The sequence below is a fragment of the Chlorocebus sabaeus genome, chromosome 20, assembly GCF_047675955.1.
Source record: "Chlorocebus sabaeus isolate Y175 chromosome 20, mChlSab1.0.hap1, whole genome shotgun sequence".
Taxonomy (NCBI): domain Eukaryota; kingdom Metazoa; phylum Chordata; class Mammalia; order Primates; family Cercopithecidae; genus Chlorocebus; species Chlorocebus sabaeus.
This window is the reverse complement of record NC_132923.1, coordinates 22,574,438-22,600,059: the sequence shown is the minus strand read 5'-3', so window position 1 is coordinate 22,600,059 and position 25,622 is coordinate 22,574,438.

Genomic DNA, 25,622 nt, shown 5'->3' with positions numbered 1-25,622 from the left:
GAGGGGGCAGAAGAGCAGGTATGAAGGCAGTGAGGGAGGCTGGATGTGTGTGGGGGCAGTATTTTCAGCTAGACTTTGAAAGGTTGGTAGAATTAAAAAAGAAAGAAATTCTTTTTCTGCTCTTGGGCAAGGAGGAGGGGCATGGATTTAAAGTTGGAGTGTCCTAAATGCCAAGACTGTCTGCATCTAGGACAGGTATTATATGCAAGAGGCTCACCTTCCAGCCAAGCTCCTGCACTTTCACAGGAGGCTGACAGCCTATCTTCAGCCCAGCCTATTAAAGAATAAGGCTGCCCTTAATTGGTAACAGGGAGGAGCTGAACCCTATGTACTTGTCAGCATAACACTGAGCTCCCTGAAGCTCAAAATTTACCAAATGCTTGGTTGCAAAAAATAGCATTAATAGAGATAAAAGACATGCATTCCCACCATTCCTCTAGATTCCATTAGTCTTTTTCATAGATAAGTCAGACCTTCAGAGAGCTGAACATATGGTTTTGGCCTCTGGCTGGCTAGCTCTATTGAACAAGGCTGAGCAGTTATGCCACTGGCCTCCCTCTTTATATACGTATCATTAAGAGAATTAAGGATGAGGTTCAGTAGGTCAGGCAAATTTCCACTTTTTGAATACTTGCGTGGCAACCTCCCAGATAGCCCCCAGCGATCCTTGCCTCTTAGTAAGTCATGCCTTTGTGTAGTCACCTCCCTTATAGAATAGGGCTGACCTGTGGAGCTATAAGATAAACCAGACGTGATGGAATGTGACTTCTCAATCTAGGTCATGAAAGGAATTGTGGCTTCCACCATGTTCTTTCCTAAACTGCCCACTCAGAAGGAAGTCAGCTGCCATGTTGTGAAGACACTCAGACAGCACAATGGAGAGGTCTGTGTGGTGAAGAACGGAGGCCACCTGCTAACAGCCAGCAATAACTTCCAGCCGTGTGAGTGAGCCATCTTAGAAGCACATCCTCCAGCTCCAACTGTTGTCAGCTTTCTTGGGATATCACTTTCATATTTCTAAATAACAAGCTTATATTGCTACTTTTTTTCTGTTTTAGACATTGTCTATTGATTTTCCACTTTTCCATTTTTGTAGTAACACAAATTACCACAAAACTTAGTAGATTAAAGCAATAAACATTTATTATCTCTCACAGTCACTTTCTTCATCTCCTCTCAATCTGATCAACATATATATTGATTTACAGTCACATGCCACATAACAGTCTTTTGGTCAATGCTGAACCACACAGATGACAGTGGTCCCATAAGATTGTAATGAAGCTGAAAAATTCCTGTTGCCTAATGAGGTCAGAGTACAACGCATTACACACGTGTTTGTGGTGATGCTGGTGTAAACAAACCTGCTGCCCTGCCAGTCATGTAAAAGTCTAGCACATACAATTACGTACAGTATGTAATACTTGATAGTGATCATAAATGTGTTACTGGCTTATGTATTTACTATGATTTTAATCATTGTTTTAGAGTATACTCCTTCTACCTATTTAAAAACAGTTAACTGTAAAACAGCTTCACTTCAGACAGGTCCTTCAGTAGGTATTCCAGAAGGCGGCTTTGGTATCATAGGATATGATAACTCCATGTGTTCTATTCCCCCTAAAGACCTTCCAGCAGGACAAAACGTGCAGGAGGAAGACAGTGACATTGATGATCCTGATCCTGTGTAGACCTAGGCTAATGTGTTTGTGGCTAAGTTTTTATAAAAAAAGTTTAGAAAATAAAAATATTTAGAATTTTTTAAGTAGAAGAAAGCTTATAGAATAAGAATATAAAGGAAATATTTTGTACAACTGTGCAATATGTTTGTTTTAAGCTGTTATTTTAAAAGACTCAAAAAGTTAAAAAAATTTAAAAAGTGTATAAAGTAAAAACTTACAGTAAGCTAAGGGTAATTTATTACTGAAGAAAGAAAATTTTAGAATAAATTTGGCATAGCCCTCAAGTATACAGTGTTTCTAATCCTTGTAGGGTACAGTAATGTCCTAGGTGTTCACATTCACTCACCACTCATACACTGACCCAGAGCAACTTCTGGTCCTGCAAGCTCCAGTCATGGTAAGGGCCCTATACAGGTGTACAGTTTTTATCTTTTATGCCATACCTTCACTTTACAGTTTCTACATTTAGATATGTTTAGATCCCCGAATACCATAGTGTTACAATTGCCTGCAGCACTCGGTATGGCAACATGCAGTACAGGTTTGTAGCCTAGGTGTGTGGTAGGCTGTACCATCTAGGTTTGTGTAAGTACACTCTGTGATGTGTGCACAATGACGTAATCCCTTTTTATCTTTATGACCCCCTTGTCAACTCTTGAATCCCCTTTTGAATGAGGAGGAGCATAAGTACATGAGTTTTAGCCAAGATAGTCAAAAGCTGGCATATCAAGGAATTGAACACAAGGCAAAACTCTTGAGAAGAAGGCAAGAATCAGAAGTCAGCAATGAAAGAAAAATCCCACAAACCAAAGGAGCAGGGGTGAGTTAAAAATGTAGAGGTGGATCCAGAGCTGGAAACAGGGGAAAGTTAAAACAGGTTTAGACTCTAGGGAAGCCAGCACTTTCCCCATAAGTTGGCGGGGCTTGTCAGCTTGCTTCGTGGTTCAGCGGAGGCACTGGGTTCTGAGGGGTGTTGAAGCCACTCGTGTCCTACCATAGGCTGGATTCCTTTTTCCTCTCCCCACCCCTGCTGGCTCTGGGCACCCCGTCCTGCTTCTCAGGGCACCTCACTGCTCTTGTCATCAATGGAGGAAGTTAGGGAGAGAGGAAATGAGGTAAAGAATGAAGTGAAATTAGCTTTACAGTAATCTCATTAACAGATGCCAGTCTCGTTTTACAGGCAGCATATGTATGGAATATTATTTTAAGAAAGCTGGAAAATTCATTGCACCCGGGGCGGAGGTGTCCCTTCTTCAGTCCATGTGGATTCCTTCAGCTGTGCACTTCCCTCCATCCTCATATCTCTCCTTTGCTAGGACCCCCTTCCATCAAATTTCCCTTCTCTTCTACATCTTCAATCTCTTCCTCTCTCCTAAATTCTTTCTTCCACATCTACTCAAGTTATTCTCATCCTTTAACAATTTCTTCCTTGATTTTTCTAGTTCTGTCTTCTTCCTTCCTTTTACAGACAGCTCTCCTGAAAGTTCCCTGCACCCGCAGCTTCTCCTTTCTCTATTTCTCACTCCACGGTGGTGTGGGTGTGCTCCCTATTGTTACCAGTAGCCTTTTGGTTGCTCTACTCAACTCAGTCTTGATGTTACTTATTTGCAGTATCTGCTGACTCCTGCTTCCTCCTTCTTGAAATGGTTCTTCTCTTTGATTTCCATGATTCACTTCTTGTTTTTTGAGACAGTGTCTCACTCTGTCACTCATATTAGAGTGCAGTGGTATGATCTTGGCTTACTGCTGCCTTGAACCCTTGGGCTCAAGCGATCCTCCTGCCTCAGTCTCCTGAATAGCTGAGACTGCAGGTGTGTGCCACCACATCTGGCTAGTTAAAAAAAAAAAGTATATATACACATATTGCAGAGACAGAATCTTGTTATGGTTCCTAGGTTGGTCTCAAACTCCTGACCTCAAATGATCCTCCTGCCTTGGCCTCCCACAGCCCTGGGATTACAGGTATGAGCCACCACACTGGTCTCACTTATTCTTAATTTCATCTCTTCTGGTCTTTTCTTCTCTTTTTTTCTGCAGGTTACAATTCCATTGCCCGTCCCCTAAATGCATGGTTCATTCTTGACCCTCTCCTCTTTTCATCCTCTAAGTGTTTCCAGATGTATCATCTCTTTCTGCGCTTTATATGGCAGTGCTGCCAAATACGGATATTTCTGACCAGGGCCCTCTACTGAATTGTGTATGTGTGCACAACCACCTTCTGTACCTCTGACCCTTTACCCAAGGCTGTCCCTCTTTCTGGATGTCATTTTCTGGAGAACGGCATGGTCAGCTACTTTGATTTCTGAGTCAGGAACCTGGACATTATCTTTGACCCTCTCTTACCCCTTCTCTACTCCATGTCCAGTCAGACACTAGTCAACATAACCCTGGACTCTACTTCTTACTGTCTCACAGGCTCAGTCTCCTCTCTCCATCCCCACAGCCACTGCCTTAGTTCAGGCCTCCAGTGCTCATGCAACCTCCTGAATGGCCTCTCCCACACCAAGGTTCTCTCCATTAACCCATCTCCACATTGTGGCCATGTTGGCTATTAAAGACACATACCTGGGTGTGATGTTCTCCTGGGTAAAAACCACTTGGCTCCCCTGCATTTAGGGAATCTGTAAAGTCCCTGTCTTGGTCTTGAAGGCCTTTCAGAGTGGGCTGCATCTCTGGCCTCAGCCTCCCCAGGTCCCTGCTGTGGGACAGTCCATGTTAGCCTGTACTGAGCTGCTTGCTGCTTTATGTGTCAGTGCTGTTGAACTTGCTGTTTCCTATACCTAAAGTACAGCCCTACCTTCTTCACCAGATTGACCCATATGCATACTTCAGCACAGCTCAAGCATCCTTCTTCCAGTCTACGCTGACACAGCCTCCTCCCTCTCCCCCAGGCTGGGCGAGGGACCTTTCCTCTAGGTTCCTTTGTCCTTACCTCTGTCAGACACTATCATACCATACTGTGATCATTTGTTTTCTTGTCTGTAAACAAAGGCAGGACTTTTTTGGGGGGGAAGCTTATAATACTGGTACTCTGCACAGTTTGGCCTATTGTAGATGTTCAACCAATGTTTATTGATTTATATTTTTCGAGACAGGGACTCCGTCTGTCACTCAGGCTGGAGTGCAGAGGTGCGATCATGGCTCACTGCAACCTCAAATTCCTGGACTCAAGTGATCTTCCTACTTCAGCCTCCCAAGCAACTGGGATCACAAGGGCGAGCTGCCATGTCTGGCTAATTCTTTCACTTTTTGTAGAGAGGGGTCTCTCTATGTTGCCCAGGTTGGTCTCAAACTCCTGGGCTCAAGCAATCCTCCTGCCTTGTCCTCCCAAAGTGCTAGGATTACAGGCATGAGCCAGTGCGTCAGGACCCAACCAACATTTGTTGAATAAATGAATCGAGGAATGACTAAGAAGGTGTTGTCAGTTCTCTTACTTCACAAAGCTGATGCATAATAAAAACAAACATTTTTCTTGGATCTCAGGTACACAGGATTATTCCACCCTTCATCTCATGTCACAGTGTCACCATTGGTCCATGCAAGAACTCTGCCATTCATTCATTCATTCATTCATTCTTTTATTCATTCATTTCTTTTATCCCCATCCGCTATACCCCATTGCTGTTTTAGTTTGTTTAACGTTGAATTTTGAAAAGCACATATCATTGTTGTGTGGGCACGGATTTTTAATTTATGTGAATAGGGTTGTGATATATCTCATTATGTTTCTTGTCTTCTATTCAGGACCATGGTTTTAAGACTTAGCCACGTTGCTATGTGTACATCTGGCTCATTACTCTTAACTGTTTCATTGTTCTCCTAAAGCTAAACATTTAAACAGCATGTTAGTCCTCATGATTGTTTTTGTTTTATTGTTTTGGTTTTAAAATTTGATGTTCACATCAGTAATGTGAGGAAATCAGGGCAAGCATTAGTATCTCCATTTTACTGCAGAGGAAGCTGAAGCTCAGAGAGAGGGAGTGATTTGCCCTGAGTTATACAGCACTTTTGTGGCAGAATCTTCATGTGGGTCCCATCTTCTAACACCACGTTCAGGGCATGCTCAGGGATCACACTTCCTTCTCATGTGGGTGTGGCCAGACCTGGACCCAAGGAGGAGGAGATAGGAGCCTGCCCTCATGGTCAGGGGCAGGAGTGTCTCCAGGTAAACCTCGTGAGATATCTCCCTCCTACCAGCGTTCTTGCCTTCTGAAAGCATGTTAAAATGAGTGTCCGGGAAGTTGGGAATGGAGGCGGGGTGGAGGACTATGCAAAAGGCAACAGCTTTGGGGGTGGTGGGGTTCACATGAGCCAGGGTTGTGGGGTGATTGCTAATTGTGTATAATAGATAATTGCCTCTCCCTTCTTCAGCCATTGTGAGTCACCCATGGGGAAATGGCCTCCACTCCTACAAGGAATCCCAGTTCCCCAGAATTTACCCCATCTGCCCACCATCATCATGATTGCTCTGTCTCAGGGGCAGGTGTGTTCTCTGCAAGTTGTGATACATGACATCTGTGCTTGTTTTTCTAAATAATGAAAATTATACGGCTGTGCGTGAACTCCTAGAAGGAACCAGGTGAATCCTCTATAAATCCTACTTATGAGAGTTTTCAGAAGCTCAGGTCACTCGCTGCCTTTTATCCCTGCACTCTTTCCATTACTGGAAAAAACCATAATTATAATCAAAACAAAGATTCGTGATTAATTACAAACACATTGTTTACAAAGTACTCATTATCTCATTTAATACTCATTTAACACACATTGGTACCATGATCCCATTTTAGTGAGGAAATTGAGGCTCGGAGAGGGTAAATAACTTTCCCAAAGTAACACAGCAAAAAAGTGTCACAACTGAGACTCAGATCTAGATCTTCTGATCACAGGTGCTATGCCTTATCCACTACACTCTATCAAGGGCAGATGTCCAGTTTCTCTGTAGGAGAATTCAGGTTGGTGTCCAAGACTCAGCATGAAGATGATCCCATAAAAAGAAATGGCTCATATTTATCCAGTGAGTAACCTACCTGGGTTTGCTATTGTTCATCATTTAGCAACTGTGCCTGGAGCCCCTGCTGGGTGTGCAACCAGCTCTCTGTAAATGAGAAAATCCATGTTTCCTTCTGTCTTCAGTGTAACAAAGCCATTTCCCAATGAATCATAGGTGACTAATTAAAATGCACACTCTCCTGGGCTCTCTGGTTAATTCTTTCCGAAACCAGGCAGGGTTAGGGGTGGGCATGAAGTTGTTGCAGGATGGAAAGAGAGCAGAGGCGAACAAAAAGGGGGTCAAGGAACGGAAGGGGGAGAACAAAAAGCAAAGAAAGGAAGGCAGGAAGGCAGGATGTTAGTAAGGAAGGGAGAGAGGAAAAGAGGAAGGGAGGAACATGTACCTATTTGCCTCAAGGAAAACAGGTAAATTTTCTAAGTCTCTAGCAAGTTTACATTTTCTAGTATTTTACAATATATGCTATTTTGGGTATGTGATCTTGTTGAGCCACAAAAAGATCTTTTGTTTTAAGTAAGATATTTTCATACAACTTTGTAAATGAGGAAACAGATTCTGGGAGGTTAGGAATTACTTAACCTTGGAGATACTCTAGAAGAACTGGAGAGACTAAAGTTTTGATGCCCAACAGATTTGGACTCAAATCTAGACTGTCTGTGATTTATCAACGTGACTTTAGTCAAGTTATGCAGCAACTTGGAGCTTTGGTTTCCTCTCCTGTAAAATGAGGATCGTGACAGCTCCAATCCCTTAGGGTTATTTTGAGGATTAAATAAGATATTGCATGGCTGTATTAGTCTGTTCTCACACTGCTGTAAAGAAATACCTGATACTGGGTAATTTGTAAAGAGGTTTAATTGGCTTATGGTTGGGCAGGCTGTACAGGAGGCATGGCTGGGAAGTCCTCAGGAAACTTTCAATCATGGCGGAAGGCAAAAGGGAAGCCGACACGCCTTACATGGCCGGAGCAGGAGGAAGATAGAGAGGGGAGGTGCTACACACTTTTAAACAACCAGATCTCGTGATAACTCACTCACTGTCACAAGAACTAGCAGAGGTGAGAGTCTGTATCAAAGGCGAAATCCGCCTCCATGATCCAATCACTTCCCACCAGGCCCCACCTCCAACACTGGGGATTACAATTTGACATGAGATTTGGGCAGGGACATACACCCAAACCATATCAATGGCATACACGAAGACCTTAGTAAATGCTAGCTATCTGGGTTTCTATATGATTGTTCTCATTACTACCACTACTATTACTAAAGCATCTGACAGTGCTAGTACTTATAATAATATATATTCAACAAATATTAGTTTCCCCTACACAGTCCCACATCCCCACTTCCCTAAGGTAACATAGCTAGTAATGTTGCAGACAGGCTGACCATGGCATTTGATGTTAGTACCAGTACTCCTCCACAGTATCTTGCTGCCTACCTCTGTTTAGCACCTTAAAAATACAACTAGACCATATTGTATACCTCCATGACTCTAAAATTCAAAATGATATTCAGGGTCAGGTGCCGTGGCTCATGCCTATAATCTCAGCACTTCGGGAGGCTGAGGTGGGGGGATCGCTTGAGATCAGGAGTTTGAGGCTAGCTTGGGAAATAAGGCAGAGACTCCATCTCTACTAAAAATACAAACAAAATAGCCAGGTGTGGTGGTGCATGCCTGTGGTGCCTGCTACTCAGGAGACTGAGGAAGGAAGATTGATGCTTGAGCCTGGTGGGGCAGAGGCTGCAGTGAGCAGAGATGATGCTACTGCACTCCAGCCTGGGTGACAGAGCGAGACCCTGTCTCAAAAAAACAAAAAACAAAAAACAAAAAACAAAATTCAGATATCTTAAGGTTAATCGTTCAGAATATTCTATTATCTCTACTGCTTGGGGAAGGACTTGTGTGTCCTCTGTATTGTAGCCTAATATTCCAGGATATGTTATGTCCTCTAATTATTTTTAAGTTTGAATATACAATCAATTCTGTACACACAACAAGTTAAGAAGCCTAAAATAACGGGCAGAGTTTAGTGTTGAAATTAATCTTAAAGCAAAGTCAATCAATACATAATCATCTTTGTGCGTCATAGTGATTAGGTACAAATGAAAGCTATTTGTGTAAATGAAAATAATCAGAAATATTTTGTGCAATCAAACCAAGCACTTGCAGAGACTTCTAGGGGAGAGCAGTGATCCTGAATGTGGGTGTGTAATACAATTATAGCTACCAGTGTGTCTAAATTGCTGGAGGAAGAGACTAGCCACTGAGCCCCTAAGATGTTTGCTACAATCCCCAAGATGTTTGCTACAATCCCCGGCAGTTGTAAATGTTCATTAATTGCTAGCTCCTCTTCCATGCCCACTTTCTCTTCTTCTTTCCTTCCCTTTTCCCATTATTATTATTATTATATTAATATCTTAGCCTTAATATCCTAATGGCCCCAGGACCACTGGCTCAGTTCCCAAGGTTGAGAGTGAATATGCATTAGGAGTTTGGAGACACCTGTTCAGGTATCTGGGAAGAAGAAAAATAACAACTCTGGAAAAATGATTTTAGTATTTTTTAGAAAGTTTTAGTAACAAATGATACTTTCTCAGATAATAAAAGCTATGAATAAAGGGCCAGACTATAGTCATTTTGGACAACCTGAGGTCATAGGAGTTAAGGGAACAGAGCAGCAAGAGTGGCAGAATGAAAAGGTGGCCATATGTATCATGGGGTCATATTATGGGGTAATGACATGGATTAGATATTTTGGGGGACAGATGCCTAGCCCTCAGTAATCCCTTTGAGAATCCTCCCTGCCCCACACTATCTACTCATTAGAGAGAAGCAGAGAAACCCCGTCTGTGGAGAGAGAAGAGTGGAAGAGAGATGCAGAGGGAAGCAGAGGTGAGAGTCTTTGTGAACCCAGAGTGAGAGAAAAAAAAGAAATGGCTGATTTGGTTTCTGTAGGTTTTCCAGCTCCTGGTTTAACTCTCTCCTGACATACCTTCTCCCTGATCTTGGGTTCTGTAAGATACTCGTATATCCATGTCATTCATTCTTCTATTTTGTTTAAGCTAGCTCAAATGGATTTTTGTTATTCACAAACAAATAATCTTTTTTTTTTTTTTTTGAGATGGGATCTCTGCCTGTTACCCAGGACGGAGTGCAGTGGTGCAATCATGGCTCACTGCAGCCTTGAGTTCCTGGGGCTCAGGTGATTCTCCCACCTCAGCCTCCCGAGTAGCTGGGACTACCAGCACACACCACCACATCTGGCTATTTTTCTTTTGTATTTTTTTGTAGAGACGGACTCTTGCTATGTTGCCCAGACTGCTCTTGAACTCCTGGACTCAAGCAATCTGTTTACCTTGGCCTCCCAAAGGGCTGGGATTACAGGCTTGAGCTACTGCACCTGACCTAACCAAAAGACTCTTAACCAAAACAAAATGCTTAATCAGATTGCTTTCTCAACACCTTTGATTAAAGGAGGAAGAATTTGGATAGTTTTGTTGGAAGGTAACTTTGCTCAAAATATACTGCTGCTTCCTTCTTACAGGCAAACACCATAAATAAGTTTACTTAATTCTCTTTAAATCATTTTTCTCCTTCTCCTTTCTGGTTTGGAGTAATTAGGCTGAATGGGAATGGGAGACTGGTGACAGCAGGGCAGGGCCAGGATACAAACTGCTGCACAGCAGACTTTACGTCCTGTGTGATGTTGTTTTCTCAGAACAGCAGCAACTGAGTCCAGGGCTTGCCATCTAAGGCTCAATTTTCCCTCAGCTATCTCTGCTTCTGCAGAATTTTCAAGGGCTTCAGGAACCCTACTGCTGCAGTCTTACTGCAGGACCTGGATAAACTCCCTCTCCCACCACCCCTGCCTTGGATTTTGAGTTGAGAACCAATCTTAGAGCTTAAAAGTTAATGGGCTAGTGATATGGTTTGTCTCTGTGTCCCCATCCAAATCTCATCTGAATTGTACTCCCATAATTCCCATGTGTTGTGGGAGGGACCCAGCGGGAGATAATTTGAATCATGGGGGTGGTTTCCCCCAACTGTTCTTATGGTAGTGAATAAGCCTCATGAGATCTGATGGTTTTATCAGGGATTTCTGCTTTTGCATCTTCCTCATTTTTTCTTGCCGCCACCACGTAAGAAGTGCCTTTCACCTCCCACCATGATTCTGAGGCCTCCCAAGCCAAGTGGAACTGTAAGTCCAACTAAACCTTTTTCTTCCTAGTCTCGGGTATGTCTTTATCAGCAGCACAAAAAGAGACTAATACAGTAAATTGATACTAGTAGAGTGGAGGGTTGCTGAAAAGATACCCAAAAATGTGGAAGTGACTTTGGAACTGGGTATCAGGCAGAGGTTAGAACAGTTTGGAGGGCTCAGAAGAAGACAGGAAAATGTGGGAAAGTATGGAACTTCCTAGAGACTTGTTGAATGACTTTGACAAAAATGCTGATCATGATATGAACAATAAGGTCCAGGCTGAGGTGGTCTCAGATGGGGATGAGAAACTTGTGGGAACAGAAGAAAAGGTGACTCTTATTATGTTTTAGCAAAGCAACTGGCAGCATTTTGCCCCTGCCCTAGATATTTGTGGAACTTTGAACTCAAGAGAGATTATTTAGGGTATCTAGCAGAAGAAATTTCTAAGCAGCAAAGCATTCAAGAGGTGACAGGGTGCTGTTAGAAGGATTCTGTTTTAAAAGGGAAACAAAGCATAAAAGTTCGGAAAATTTGCAGCCTGACAATGCAGTAGAAAAGATAAACCCAGTTTTTGAGGAGAAATTCAAGCTGGTGGCAGAAATTTGCATAAGTAACAAGGAACTGAATATTAATCCTCAAGACAATGGGGAAAATGTCTCCAGGGCATGTCATAGGTCTTCACGGCAGCCTCTGCCATCACAGACCCAGAAGCCTAGGAGGAAAAAATGGTTTCATGGGCTGGGCCCAGGGTCCCCATGCTGTATGCAGCCTAGGGACTTGGAGCCCTGCATCCCAGCTGCCCTAACCATTGCTAAAAAGGGCCAAGGCATAGCTCAGCCCAATGTTTCAAAGGGTGCAAGCCCCAGACCTTGGCAGCTTCCATGTGGTGGTGAGCCTGTGGATGCACAGAAGTCAAGAATTGAGGATTGGGAATGTCCAGCTAGATTTCAGAAGATGTAAGGAAATGCCTGGATGCCCAGGCAAAAGTTTGCTGCAGGGGCAGGGCCATCATGGAGAACCTCTGCTACGGCAGTGTGGAAGGGAAATGTGGGGTCGGAGACCCCACACAGAGTCCCTGTGAGGGCACCACCTAGTGGAGCTGTGAGAAGAGGGCCACCGTCCTCCAGACCTCAGAATCCACTGACGGCTTGCACTGGCACCTGGAAAAGCCGCAGGCACTCAATGCCAGCCTGAGAAAGCAGCCAGGAGAGGGGGCTATACCCTGCAAAGCCACAGGAGTGGAGCTGCCCAAGACTATGGGAACCTACCACTTGCATCAGCGTGGCCTGAATGTGAGACATAGAATCAAAGGAGATCATTTTGGAGCTTTGAAATTTGACTGCCCTGCTGGATTTTGGACTTCCATGGGCCCTGTAACCCCTTTGTTTTGGCCAATTTCTCCCATTCGAAATGGGTGTATTTACTCAATACCTGTACCCCCATTGTATATAGGAAGTAACTAGCTTGCTTTTGATTTTACAGGCTCATAGGTGGAAGAGACTTGCCTTATCTCAGATGAGACTTTGGACTGTGGACTTTTGGGTTAATGTTGAAATAACTTAAGACTTTGGGGGACTGTTGGAAGGCATGATTGGCTTTGAAATGTGAGGATTTGGAGGGGTCAGGGGCAGAATGATATGGTTTGGCTGTGTCCTCACCCAAATCTCATCTTGAGTTGTACTCCCATAATTCCCACGTGTTGTGGGAGGGACCCAGTGGGAGATAATTTGAATCATGAGGGCGGTTTCCCCCATACTGTTCTTGTGATAGTGAGTAAGTCTCACAAGATATGATGGGTTTATCAAGGGTTTCCACTTTTGCATCTTCCTCATTTTCTCTTGCCGCTGCCATGTAAGAAGTGCCTTTGACCTCCCACCATGGTTCTGAGGCCTCCCCAGCCATGTGGAACTGTAAGTCCAATTAAACCCTTTGTCTTCCCAGTCTCGGGTATGTCTTTATCAGCAGCATAAAAACAGACTAATACAGCCAGCAAAAAAAGACTATTGAGGGAAATGGAGAAATAATTTTTTTAGTGAGGAACAGAGTCTCACTCTGTCACCCAGGCTGGTGTACAGTGGTGTGATCTCAGCTCACTGCAACCTCTGCCTCCTAAGTTCAAGCAATTCTCATGCCTCAGCATCCCGAGTAGCTGGGATTACAGGTGTGTGCCACAACGCCCAGCTAATTTTTTTGTATTTTTAGTAGAAACGGAGTTTTGCCATGTTGGCCAGGCTGGTCTTGAACTCCTGGCCTCAAGTGATCCACTCGCCTCAGCCTCCCAAAGTGCTGGGACTGTGGCAGGCCATTTCTCCCTGACAATCACATAGACAGGACAGCATGACAGACAGTCACACAGACAGGCCTCCAGAGCACTTCAGTTACACAGACAAATTTCCACAGAGCTGCCTTAACATTGAGCAAACAGTTAAACCTAGGGAAATTGGTGTCCAGACATCAAAGCTAGAAATGAAACATATGGTCAGTAGGAGTCTTGCATGGGCTTCTCCCCTGTTGGAGCAAATCAAAATAATAGAGATAGACTTACATTCCTAGTGCCAGGACCTGTGTCAGGTCGACGAAATCTGAGACGAGTCAAGGTAACAGAGGCAACTGTTTGAATAGATCCATTGGAGAGTCTAAGGCAGCTCTCCAGATCAAGCTGTAAAGGAGATAAGACAGAAATAATCACTCTGGTACCATAGTAGACAGGCCTTGAAGGTACTAGGGCCCTCACAGCTTAATCAGACTTAGCAAGCATTTTTCTGCCTCTGACCTTCTAGTTGAAACAAAATTAGTTACTAATAGACTTAGGTGAATGCTATACTACACGTAGGCACATATCCCCAACCTATATAAGCACTAAGAAAATCGTAACACTTTGAGTTGGTCTGGTGGAATTATGTCTGACCTTCTCTCTGTATCCAGTTACAGCAATAAATTCCGAGTTTATCTGCTTCTTGTTGTTGGGCCATGAGAAAACACAGCCAGACCTGGCTCGGTTCCGGGAATGGGATTACAGGCGTGAGCCTCTGTGCACGGTCGAGAAATCAATTTTTAAGAAATACAAATCCACATTCATTTATTACAAATAGATTCAATGCACCTGAGAATAGCATCAACTATGGACTTAATTAAACAATATATATAGTTCTTAGTTTTCTTCTTTGTCCCCTGTGACAGAAAAACTCAGATACCAAGCAGTTTGGCTGGAGTGGTAAGACAGGCAGAATGACTGGGAAGGAGCTCCAAATGTGTTCTCTATTCTGGAAGTAATTAACAATCCAGGAAGTACTTACATATGTGAGCTTAGCTGGACAGTTAGGCCCCAAGTTTGGGGCAGGTCAAACCTTCATGCATGTGGAGGATGACTTTGTCTTGCTGCACAGAGATACCCTCTACGGAAAAAAATGGAAGACAAATGTCTGAGTCTCAACTCTGTGCACTGTGTGATGCATTTCTGAATGTGAAATAGTGGGACCACCCAGAAACTTTTATATTTGAGAAGATCAGAAATTCTAGAAGAAAGAATTCTCTGGTCATTCGGCCAGTAAGCATTTGATGAACACGTGTCTGGGCCAGAATACTGAACCAGGAGCAGCAAAAGACATGAGAGACACCAAAAGCATGGACCCCAGGGTAAGAACCTTTATGTTTCACTCATGCAGCCTTTGTGGAGCACCTGTTATGTGTCAGACACTATTCTGGGCATTGGAATGAAGCAGTAAACCAGGATAGAGGAGGCCCCTGCTCCCATTGTCTGGTAAATACCCCCATTGTCTGATGCCACTTCAGCAAGAGATGAAAAACAAGCAAAAATGGAGATGACATAGGAGTTAAAAATGAATTATTTAGTCACATAGTGAGGGTAAGGAAGCTCTCGGTAAGGTTTTCCTTTTTATGAAAAGCAGCCCCAAATCATTTTCTTTTCTAACAAAGAGTAGCCTGTAAAATTGAGCTGCAGACATAGAAAGGCAGACTCGATGCTTGCACAGGTGAGTGTCGGCAGTTGTGTCAATAGGAAAGGGGCTACTGGGGCTAGGCAGTTCTAACATGGCAGCTCCATCTTCCCTTTTCCTTTCCAGCCATGTGTGCAGTAGGGAGCAGACAACATGGTGCCGGCCAAGTGGAAAGCCCCTTTGCATAATAAGATTAGGGTGGGGTGGCCAGCGTCCCCTCGGGCTATGTAAACCTCACACCTGGTCCAACCAATCTGTGGGCCCTATGTAAATCAGACACCATCTCCTCAAGCCTGCCTATAAAATCCAGTGTACTCCAGTGCAGTCTGCTGCCGGTCAGAAGTCTCGCAAGAGAGAGAGCTGTTATCCTTTCTTTTGCCTATTAAACCTCTGCTCCTAAATCCACTTCTTGTGTCTGTATCCTCAACTCCCTTGGTGTGAGACAACGAACCCCTGGGTATTTACCCCAATGATGCCACTTCAGAGAGAGATGAAAAATAAGCAAAAAAAAAAAAAAAAAAAAAAGCTAATTAAAATATATGTAGGCTAATTTTCAGAGAATGAAGGAAATAAAGGAGAGTCATGAGACAGAGTGGGGCTAGGGACTGGGGCTTTTTTAAATCTGGGGGTCAGGGAAGGGCCCTGAGACCTGAATAATGAGAAGGGGCCACCAGGTGAAGCTCTAGGGGGAAAGTATTTTAGGACAGAGGCCCTGAGGGATGTTTGAGGATCACAAAGAGGACAGCAGCAGTATGGTTAGAGAGTGAGAATGAGGTGGGGAGGAGGGCAAGGGCCAGACCATCTGAACCTGTGGACCAGGGAAGGAGTTGCTTTCATTCAAAGCCTAACAACAAGCCTCTGCAGGGTTTTAAGCAGGAGAGTAATATGAGCTGATTGAAACTGCAAAAACCCTGCTTTGTGGGGAATGGAGCAGCAGTGGAAGCTACCAGCAGGGAGCCTGGTTAGGACTGCACAGTCTAAACCAAAAGTAGAATTCTAAGGCCCCACTGACCATCTGAATGGACCCCTCCTATTGGCAAAGGGCATTCCAAAGTTAGCATACAGGCTCACGCCTGTAATCCTGTTCCCAAAACCGAGCCGGGTCTGGTTGTGTTTTCTCATGGCCCAATAACAAGAAGCAGATAAACTAGGAATGTATTGCTGTAACTGGATACAGAGAGAAGGTTGGACATAATTCCACCAGACCAACTCAAAGTGTTACGTTTTCTTAGTGCTTATATAGGTTGGGGTTATGTGCCTACGTGTAGTATAGCAAAATTAGCCTACATATATTTTAATTAGTTTTTTTTTTTTTTTTTTTTTTTGCTTGTTTTTCATCTCTCTCTGAAGTGGCATCATTGTCTGGGGTGCATACCCAGGGTTCGTTGTCTCACACCAAGGGAGTTGAGGATGCAGACACAAGAAGTGGATTTAGGAGCAGAGGTTTAATAGGCAAAAGAAAGAAAGGAGAACAGCCCTCTTACAGGAGAATGAGGGGTGCCCAAATGGCATCCCATGACGGGGGAGGGGGTCAGACATGCCTCATTATACCCTCCTCTCTTTTGAAATTCAGGAAAAGCTGATCAACATTAACATCAACACAGACCTTAGGTCTGATAAGAAACATTTACAATCTATTCTCTCTGAAGCCTGCTACCTGGAGGTTTCATCAGTATAATAAAACTTTGGTTTCCACAACCCCTTTATCATCATAACCCAGACATTCCTTTCTATTGATTCAAGGTCTTTAAATAATAACTTAACTCTTTCAACCAAATGCCAATCAGAAAATTTCTAAATCTACCTATAACCTGGAGGCGTCATCCTCACCCCTTCAAGTTGCCCGCCTTTCTGAACTGAACCAATATACATCTTACATACATTTGATTGATGTCTAACATATGCCTAAAATGTATAGAACTAGGCTGTGGCCAAGTGCAGTTGTTCAAACCTGTAATCCCAGCACTTTGGGAGGCTGAGGCGGGAGAATGACTCGAGCTCAGTTGTTCAAGACCAGCCTGGGCAACGTGGTAAAACCCCGTCTCTACAAAAAGTACAAAAATTAGCTAGGTGTGTTGGTGCATGCCTGTAGTCCCAGCTACTCCGGAGGCTTAGGTGGGAGGATTGCTTGAGTCTGGTAGGTTGAGGCTGCAGTGAGCGATATCACACCACTTCACTCCAGCCAGGGCAACAGAGTAAGACCCTGTCTCAAAAAACAAACAAACAAAAACTAGGCTGTGCCCAGACCACCTTGGGTACATGTTCTCAGGATCTCCTGAGGGCTGTGTCACAGACCACTGGTCACTCCTATTTGACTCAGAATAAATTTCTTCAAGTATTTTACAGAGTTTGACTCTTTCTGTGGCTAGCAGTAAACTCAGAGGAGGAAGGCTGGGGGCCAGGATGGACAGGCAGCAGTGGGGATGGTGAGATGGGATCTGATTTAACACACAGTACGAGGTACCAGGACCTGCTGGTGGGTTTTTCCTGCGGGTGGGATGAGTGGAGAAAGTGAGGATGACTCAGGATTGTGGCTTGAACAAATACAGTCTCCAACTGAGATTGGGGGAAGGAGGTTTTGTTTTTGTTTTTGAGATAGGGTTTCACACAGTCTCCCAGGCTGGAGTACAGTGGCACGATCATAGCTCTCACTATAGCCTTGAACTCCTGGGCTCAAGTGATCCTCCTACTTCAGCGTCCCAAGTAGCTGTGATCACAGGAACATGCCAGCTAATTTTTCAGATTTTTTGGAGACGTGGGGGTCTCACTATGTTGCCCACTCCTCAAAAATGCTGAGATTATAAACATAAGTCATTATGCCCAACCTGAAGGAGGTGTTTTTTTTGGTTTGTTTCTTTGTTTGTTTGTTTGTTTGTTTTGAGATGGAGTCTTGCTCTGTCGCCCAGGTTGGAGTGCAGTGGCGTGATCTCCACTCACTGCAAGCTCCACCTCCCGGGTTCACGCCATTCTCATGCCTCAGCCTCCCCAGCAGCTGGGACTACAGGCGCCCGCCACCGAGCCCGGCTAATTTTTTGTATTTTTAGTAGAGACGGGGTTTCACAGTGTTAGCCAGGATGGTCTTAATCTCCTGACCTCGTGATCCACCCGTCTTGGCCTCCCAAAGTGCTGGGATTACAGGCGTGAGCCACCGTGCCTGGTCAAAGGAGGTGTTCTAATGGGAAATTGAAGAAGAGGCTCGGAAGAGAAAAATGAAGAATACCATATAGGACATGTTAAATTTGCAGTACTTTATTATTCATTCGATTTGGTTGAACAAACAAATTCTAAACAGGCAGAACAAAGTGAATATAAAAAGCATGGTATCCACAGAGGCCTCAAGTATATGTGAAATCTCCTTAAACCCTTACAACAAAGGATCCTGCAGCTCAAAGCTCCAACTTCATCACTTACGTCGATGACTGCGGACATGATCTTAACTTCCCAAATCTTACATTCCTCACCTGTAAAATACAGATAAAAATAGTACTAACTTCATAAGCCTGTTGTGAAGGTTGAAAGAGATTCTGTACATAGAATACTTAGCACTGACCCACAGTAATATATTAATATTCAATGAATATTAGCTGTTGGTATTCAATGAATGTGAACTTTTGGTAGTTGTATTCATTTCCTAAGACTGCTGTAACAGAATACCATCAACTGGGTGGTTTAAAATAACACAGGTTTATTGTCTCACAGTTCTGGAGGCTGGAAGTCTGAAACTGGGGCATTGGCAGGGCCGTGTTCTCTCTGAAACCTGTAGGGGAGAACTCTCCCTTGCCTTTTCTAGTTCCTGCGGTTTGCTGGCAATCTTCGGCATTCCTTGATTTGTAGATGCATCACTGTAATCTCCACCTCTGTTGTCTTATGACTGTTTTCTCCTTGTGAGTCTGTGTGTGTGTGTGTTTTGTTTTTTTTTTTGAGACACAGTTTCACTCTTGTTGCCCAGGCTGGAGTGCAATGGTGCTATCTTGGCTCATCACAACCTCTACCTCCCGAGTTCAAGCTATTCTCCTGCCTCAGCCTCCCGAGTAGCTGGGATTACAGGCATGTGCCACTATACCTGGCTAATGTTTTTATTTTTAGTAGAAATGGGGTTTCTCCATGTTGGTCAGGTTGGTCTTGAACTCCTGACCTCAGGTGATCCTCCCGCCTCAGCCTCCCAAAGTGCTGGGATTACAGGCATGAGCCACTGCTCCAGGCTGACTCTCTTTGTGTGTCTTTGTGTCTTCATATGGTATTCTCTGTATATCTCTCTCCTCTTTTTGTAAGGACACCAATTATTTTAGAGTAAAGTCCCACCCAACTTCAATATGACCTCACCATAACTAGTTCCATCTGCAAGGACCCTGTTTCCAAATGAGATCACATTCTGTGGTATTGGAAAGGAGGAACACAATTTGACACATGATCGTAGTATTAGTATTAGCATGGATAATACTTATTTCCAGTCTTGGTAGAGGGCCCTGCCAAACAGAGCCATTTACAACCAGTTCTTTCATGTAACAGTCTTTGTCTCTAATAAAGAACTTGATTGTATGTGGTTGGCATTTTAGCAGAAAGAAGATTGAGATGATCTGTTTATATTTAGAATTACGGAATTTTTAGTAGGTTTCCAGTGTCCAGGATTAATTTAGTCCAATTACCTCATTTTATGATTAAGAAAACTGAAGCCTAGAAATGTGATGTGATTTGGCAGAGGACACATATCTATATAGCACCCAAGCTGGTATAGAAGCCTTGTCTTCTAAGGTTATTTCTTGAAAGGTTATTTCTTCTAAGGTTATTGCTTGAAAAAGCAATTCTAGTGCAACAAAAACAAGTTGGAGTTAGGATTTTTACCTTTGGAGTAAACTGAAGGCTTGAAAATGTTTCCCCCATTTTGCTTATTTGATTCTACAGTCTAATAACATCAAATTTCATTACCTTCTTCCCTTCCTAATCACAACTCCCCTTCCAACCATCTCGCCTGCCTAAAGCTCAAACATATTTTCAAGAGGAAATGTCAGATAAGAAGATTCAGGAATCAGGAGGGGAAAAAGATAAACACAAGAGACCTCTCTCCTTCTTCAACTCGATTCAGAACACTTAGTGTTCACTTCCTGTTTAACTCTGGAGAGGTTATGCAGCAACTGAGAGAGGCTGAAAAATATGAAACTCTAGGCTGGGTGTGGTGGGTCATGCCTGTAATTCCAGCACTTTGGGAGGCCAAAGTGGGCAGATCGCTTGAGCCCTGAAGTTTGAGACCAGCCTGGACAACGTGGTGAAATCCAGTCTCTACAAAAAAATTAAAAATTAAAAAAAAAAAACAACTCTAGGCAAATGTGACCAGTTGTTGTGACTTCATCTGCAGTTTCCGCAGCCCGAGAATGATGTTATTTCAAGCAACTCATTTTTTATTTTTATTTTTTATTCTTCTCCTTATTTTTTGAGACAGAGTCTTACTCTCCTGCCCAGGCTGGAGTGTGGTGGTGTGATCTTGGCTCATTGCAAACTTTGCCTCACAGGTTCAAATGATTCTCCTACCTCAACCTCCTGAGTAGCTGGGACTACAGTGTGTGCTACCATACCTGGCTAATTTTTGTATTTTTAGTAATGATAGGGTTTCACCCAGCCTCAAACTCCTGACCTCAGGTGATCCACACATCTGAGACTCCCAAAGTGCTGGGATTACAGGTGTGAGCCACCACACCGGGCCAGCAACTTATTATTATTCTTTTTTTGAAAAAGCAATTCTAGTCCAACAAAACAAGTTGGAGTTAGGATTTTTACCTTTGGAGTAAACTGAAGGCTTAAATACCATATCAATTAGGATGCTTTCAGCTGCAAGTAACTTAATAGCTGAATAATGTGGCTAAACAGTAAGGGATTTGTTATGTCATATAATGAGAACATTAGAGTTAGAGAATTCAAGGTAGTTCAACAAATTCAAGGAGTCTGGAGTGTCTTCTCAGGGATTCTATTGGCAGCAGCTCCAAGGGTAATTGTATTAATCATGCCTTTCTATTTGCCATATTTCTGATACTTTGACCTCTGGGGGCCTTGCTGACCCTTGAGAAAGTGTCCCTCTCTGGGCTAGTCAATTCCTGGAGACAGTAAACCATTTGCCCAGAAGTGTGCCTTTCAGATACAAACAAACCCATCCAGAGCCCACACCCCAACCACCTCCTTTATGAGGCACTCACAGGGCTCTCACACTCTGGGCCACTATCCACCTGCCCTAATCACCCCAGGGTCAGGTACCAGGCAACTAAGAATGGTCCCTATGCCCCAAAGCCCACTGAAAGTGTTGAAATTAGCTGATCCTAAGCCTTCTAACTCTGCTTCACTTGTTCTGTTATGTGGAAACCACAATAAAGGCTCTTGCCCACACTCCCCTGCTTTCTTTCTCCTGACTAACCCTAGTGCTTCCTTATGTAACCCTACGTGGTGCTGTGTGTCCCCTCCTCTTGCAACTGTGAGTAACAAACTATCTTTTCAACTGCCATCATCACCTGGTCTTTTGGCCTCATCATATCTGAATAATAATAAAACCTACATTAAAAAACATTAATATCCCCACATGATGAGTCCAAAAAGACGAATGGGCTGGGGAAGGAATGTGAGGCCTCTGAGTCCAAGCTAAGCCATTGCATCTCCTGTGACCTGCACATATACATCCAGATGGCCTGAAGCAAGTGAAGAATCAAAAGAATCACAAAAGAAGTGAAAATGGCTGGTTCCTGCCTTAACTGATGACATTACCTTGTGAAATTCCTTCTCCTGGCTCATCCTGGCTCAAAAGCTCCCCCACTGAGCACCTTGTGACCCCCACCCCTGCCCACCAGAGAACAACCCCCTTTGACTGTCATTTTCCACTACCCACCCAACTCCTATAAAATGGCCCCACCCCTATCTCCCTTTGCTGACTCTCTTTTCAGACTCAGCCCGCCTGCACCCAGGTGAAATAAACAGCCTTGTTGCTCACACAAAGCCTGTTTGGTGGTCTCTTCACATGGACGTGTGTGATATTTAGTGCTGTGACTTGGATCGGGGGACCTCCCTTGGGAGATCAATCCCCTGTCCTCCTGCTCTTTGCTCCGTGAGAAAGATCCATCTATGACCTCTGGTCCTCAGACCAACCAGCCCAAGGAACATCTCACCAATTTTAAATTGGGTAAGCGGCCTCTTTTTACTCTCTTCTCCAACCTCTCTCACTATCCCTCAACCTCTTTCTCCTTTGAATCTTGGCACCATCCTTCAATCTCTCCCATCTGTTCATTTCAGTTCCTTTCCTTTTCTGGTAGAGACAGAGGAGACGCATTTTGTCCGTGAACCCAAAACTCTGGTGCGGGTCACGGACTCAGGAAGACAGTCTTCCCTTGGTGTTTAATCACTGCGGAGACACCTGCTTGATTATTCACCCACGTTTCAGAGATGTCTGATCACTGTGGGGATGCCTGCCTTGACCCTTCACCCTTAGTGACAAGCACCACTTTCCTGGTGGGCAAGCACCCGCACCCCTTCTCTCCGTGTCTCTACCCTCTCTTTCCTCTGGGCTTGCCTCCTTCACTATAGGCAACTTTCCACCCTCCATTCCTCCTTCTTCTCCCTTAGCTTGTGTTCTCAAGAACTTAAAACCTCTTCAACTCACACATGACCTAAAACCTAAATGCCTATTTTCTTCTGCAATGCTCCTTAACCCCAATACAAACTCAACAATGGTTCCAAATAGCCAGAAGATAACACTTTTGATTTTTCCATCCCACAAGATCTAGATAAATCTTGTCGTAAAATGGGCAAACGGTCTGAGGTGGCTGACATCCAGGCATTCTTTCATACATCGGTCCCTCCCTAGTCTCTGTTCCCAATGCGACTCATCCCAAATCCTCCTTCTTCCTTCCCGCCTGTCCCCACAGTCCGAACCCCAAGCATTGCTGAGTCTTTTCAGTCTTCCTTTTCTACCGACCTATCTGACCTCTCCCCTCCTCCCCAGACTGTTCCTCCTCAGGTCGCTACCTGCCAGGCTGAATCAGGCTCCAATTCTTCCTCAGCCTCTGCTCCCCAACCCTATAATACTATCACCTCCGCTCCTCACACCCGGTCCGGCTTACAGTTTCATTCTTTGACTAGCCCTCCCCCACCTGCCCAACAATTTCCTCTTAAAGAGATGGTTGGAGCTAAAGGCATAGTCAAGGTTAATGCTCCTTTTTCTTTATCCGACCTCTCCCAAATCAGTTAGCGTTTAGGCTTTTTTTTTTTTTTTTTTTTTTTTCTCCAATCAAGTATAAAAATCCAGCCCAATCCACGACTCATTTGGCAGCAACCCTGAGACACTTTACTGCCCTAGACCCTGAAAGGTCAGAAGGCCGTCTTAGTCTTAATATGCATTTTATTACCCAATCTGCTCCTGACATTAAATAAAGCTCCAAAAATTAAATTCCAGTCCTCAAACCCCACAACAGGACTTAATTAACCTTGCCTTCAAGGTGTATAATAATAGGGAAAAGTTACAATTACTTGCCTCTGCTGTGAGACAAAACCCAGCCTCACCTCCAGCACACAAGAACTTCAAAATGCTTAAGCCACACATGCCTAGGCCACAGTGGCCAGGCTTTCCTACAGGACATTCTCCATCAGGATCTTGCTTCAAGTGCCAGAAATCTGGCCACTGGGCCAAGGAATGCCCGCAGCCCAGGATTCCTCCTAAGCCATGTCCCATCTGTGCAGGACCCCACTGGAAATTGGACTGTCCAACTCTGGCAGTCACTCCCAGAGCCCCTGGAACTCTGGCCCAAGACTCTCTGACTGACTCTTTTCCAGATCTTCTTGGCTTAGTCGCTGAAGACTGATGCTGCCCGATCGCCTCAGAAGTCTCTTGGACCATCACAGATGCCTTGGGTAACTCTTACAGTAGAGGATAATCTGTCCCCTTCTTAATCAATACGGAGGCTACCAACTCCACATTACCTTCTTCTCAAAGACCTATTTCCTTTGCCTCCATAACTGTTGTGGGTATTGACGACCAGGCTTCTAAACCTCTTAAAACTCCCCACCTCTGGTGCCAACTTGGACAATATTCTTTTATGCACTCTTTTTTAGTTAACCCCACTTGCCCAGTTCCCTTATTAGGTCGAGACATTTTAACTAAATTATCTGCTTCCCTGACTATTCCTAGGCTACAGCCACACCTCATTGCCGCCCTTTTCCCCAGTTCAAAGCCTCCTTTGCATCCTCCCCTTGTATCTCTCCACCTGAATCCAGAGGTATAGGACACCTCTACTCCCGCCCTGGCAACTGATCACATGCCCATTACTATCCCATTAAGACCTAATCACCCTTACCCCATTTAATGCCAATATCCCATCCCATAGCACACTTTAAAAGGATTAAAGCCTGTTATCACTTGCTTATTACAGTATAGCCTTTTGAAGCCCTATAAACTCCCCTTACAATTCCCCCATTTTACCTGTCCTGAAACCAGACAAGCCTTACAGGTTAGTTCAGGATCTGCACCTTATCAACCAAATTGTCTTGCCTATCCACCCAGTGATGCCCAACCCATATACTCTTCTATCCTCAATACCTCCCTCCACAACCCAGTATTCTGTTCTAGATAAATCTAGCTGACCCCATAGATTCTAAATCCTTTCGCCACTCCCCTTTCCATTCCTTAAAAAACAGCTCCCACACTGGCTCTCCCTAACTCATCACTCCCTTTTCATTACACACAGCCGAAGTGCAGGGCTGTGTGCTCAAAATCCTTACACAAGAGCTGGACTGCAGACTTTTTGTCCAAACAACTTGACCCTACTGTTTTAGGCTGGCCATCATGTCTCTGTGCAGCGGCTGCTGCCACGCTAATACTTTTAGAGGCCCTCAAAATCACAAACTATGCTCAACTTACTCTCTACAGTTCTCATGACTTCCAAAATCTGTTTTCTTCCTCACACCTGACACATATACTTTCTGCCCCCTTCCACTACCTCTTAGCAAGCCAAACTCATTGACTTAACTCGAGCCCTCACTCCTGCAAAGGGACTACGCATCAATATTTATACTGACTCTAAATACGCCTTCCATATCCTGCACCACCAAGCTATTATATGGGCTGAAAGATGTTTCCTCACTACGCAAGGGTCCTCCATCATTAATGCCTCTTTAATAAAAACTCTTCTCAAGGCCCCTTTACTTCCAAAGGAAGCTGGAGTCATTCACTGCAAGGGCCATCAAAAGGTGTCAGATCCTATTGCTCAGGGCAACATTTATGCTGATAAGGTAGCTAAAGCAGCAGCTAGTGTTCCAACTTCTGTCCCTCACTGTCAGTTTTTCTCCTTCTCGTCAGTCCCTCCCACCTACTCCCCCACTGAAACTTCCACCTATCAGTCTCTTCCCACACAAGGCAAATGGTTCTCAGACCAAAGAAAATATCTGATTCCAGCCTCACAGGTCCATTCTATTCTGTTGTCATTTCATAACCTCTTCCATGTAGGTTATAAGCTGCTAGTCCATCTCTTAGAACCTCTCATTTCCTTTCCATCATGAAAATCTATCCTCAAGGAAATCACTTCTCAGTGTTCCATCTGCTATTCTACTGCTCCTCAGGGATTGTTCAGGCCCCCTCCCTTCCCTACACATCAAGCTCAGGGATTTGCCCCTGCCCAGGACTGGCAAATTAATTTTACTTACATGCCCCTAGTCAGGAAACTAAAATACCTCTTGGTCTAGGTAGACACTTTCACTGGATAGGAAGAGGCCTTTCCCACAGGGTCTGAGAAGGCCACCGC